A 2,584-nucleotide genomic window follows, 5' to 3' on the forward strand; every position below is an offset into this window, starting at 1 on the left:
GTGCACTTCATAAATATTCAGTACATCTTAATTGTTATTATCAGTATCGTTATTACTATTATTATTCAAGGAGAAGAAAAGATATAGGAAAGAAATGTAAAACCAGTTGAAAGATTATAGGAGATGAAGAAAAGAAAGGAAATACAGATCTTTCTTTCATGTGGTTTTGAAATAAAAGTAGGGAGAAAACCTGAAGGGTAGTCATGGTTGGGAATTGTTAATTAGTTTAAGAAGATTTCTTTGATTATTTATATCTAAGACATATAATATTAATTGTTGGTGAGGGGAATAGGAAATGAAGAAGTGGAAGATTGACACTGGGTCAAGCACTGAACACTTCATTTCCCAAGACAAAAAAAAAAAAAAAAAAGGAGAGAAAGGTGAAGATAGAGATATTTGGAGACCTGAGTGAAGAAAAGCACATAACTTCACATTAGAATAAATTGATATTCCAAGTATGAGATTGTCATAAAGCAGAGAACACCTTTAGTGTTCGTGAAGGTTTGGATGAAGTTGAGAGACTTAAACTATAGTAAAATATGGCTTTCATATTCTAAAATTTTGATGTTGCAGTAGCTATGAGTGTTGTTGAAATCTATAAAGTGACTGGGTATATAATTTGATGAAATTGAAAAATAAAGATTTGAATACAGAAGTGCTGAAGAATTTTGAGACAGAAATGTTAGAAATTGATTCTGTAAAAGGAAGCAATGACATGGAATGACGTAGGGTGAATGTCGGGTCTAGCCCAAAATATTCAATATAAAGAGTTTCCTGTGGCTTAGGACACCTGATGAACATGCTAAAGAGTTTTCATCTGGTGTGGTAGGAAATCAGAATTAATTCCTTTTCTTTTTTTTTTAATTACATTTTTAAAAATTTTTAAAATTTCTTCTCAGTGTACCAGAATTCATTCTTTATGCACAATACCCAGTGTTCCATGCAATACGTGCCCTCCATAATACCCACCACCAGGCTCACCCAACTTCCCACCCCCCACCCCTTCAAAACCCTCAGATTGTTTTTCAGAGTCCATAGTCTCTCATGGTTCATCTCCTTCTCCAATTTCCCCCAACTCCCTTCTCCTCTCCATCTCCCCATGTCCTCTGTGTTATGCTGAGTGAAATAAGTCAAGCAGAGAGAGTGAATTATCATATGGTTTCACTTATTTGTGGAACATAATTCCTTTTCTTAAAACAGAAAGGGGTGTCATGATCACCATAAGATATAGATTATTTGGAAGAAAATGTGTAGGTAGGAAGGTCAGTTAAGAGGCTGTTTTAGTTGTCCTCCTCTGACCAAAAAAATAGCTATTGAATTATATAGAAAGATGTAGTTTGCAATAGCACTGTGAAGGAAAAATCAGTCCTTTAAAATGAAATCCTACCATTTGTACCAATATGGCTGGAGCTAGAGAGTATTATGCTAAGTGTAATAAGTCAGTCAGAGAAAGACAAATATTGTATGATTTTCCCATATGTTGAAATTTAAGAAACACAGCAATAAGCAGAAGGAAAAAAGAAGGAGAGAGACAAACCAAGAAACAGACTCTTAAATATAGAAACAAGTGATGGTTACCAAAAGGGAGGTGGGCAGTGTTAGGGTCCGTGATCAAAGGAACAAGACTGATATAAAGTGAAAATCAAACAAAGCTTTATTTCACGCCAAGCAACAAAAAATCAAACTGACTGGTCAGGGCTATCTCTTATAAAAAGGCGACGACATTGATCCTGACAAGGTCACTCCCAAGAAGACCACTTCGGACGAGGCTGCGAGGCCGCTCCCGGGTCAGAGCCACTCCCAAGAAGAGGCCACTCCAGACAAGGCCACTCCCAGGATGAGGCCACTGCTCGATGAGGTTGCTCCCCGGTCGGAGCTGCTCCCAAGAAGAGGCCACTCTGGACAAGGCCGCTTCCCAGACGAGTCTGCTCCCGACGATGAAGAGGTGACAATGACAGCGAGGATAACAAGGAGGACAACCCTGATGACACAGACTCTGCTCCCCATGACACCACTCTGATAAGGCTGCCCCCCAGAGGAGGCGACCGCTGGGGACAAGGCTGCTCACCCACGAGGCTGCACCCCAGACAAGGCTGTTCCAGACGAGGCTGCTCCCAAAACCAGGCCACTCTGGAGGAAGCCTCTTCCCCGGATGATGCTGCTCCCACAGGGCCACTCACTGAGGAGGCCTCTTCCCAGATGAAGCCGCTTCCCAGAACGATGCAGCTCCGGCAAGGCTACGGCTCAGGGTGAAAAAGCCACTCGTGGCTCCCGGTGGTGAGGCATTTCTCGGCGAGGCTGCTGGCAGCTAGGGGCCGCTGGCGTCTTGGGGCCACTGGCGTTGGGACCGCTGGTGTGTCAGGTCCTCTGGCGTCGGGACCGCTAGCATCTTGGGACTGCTGGTATCAGGACTGCTGGCATCTCGGGTCCGCCAGTGGCTGGGGGCCGCTGGTGGCTCGGGGTGCACTTGTGATGAGCACAGAGTGATGTTTGGAATTGTTGAATCACTATATAGTACACAAGAAACGAATATTACAGTGTATATTAACTAACTGGAATTAGAATAAAAGCGTTAAAAATCAGT

Source organism: Mustela putorius, unplaced genomic scaffold (genome assembly GCF_011764305.1).
Source record: "Mustela putorius furo isolate JIRA1106 unplaced genomic scaffold, ASM1176430v1.1 tig00537334_pilon_pilon_pilon, whole genome shotgun sequence".
Taxonomy (NCBI): domain Eukaryota; kingdom Metazoa; phylum Chordata; class Mammalia; order Carnivora; family Mustelidae; genus Mustela; species Mustela putorius.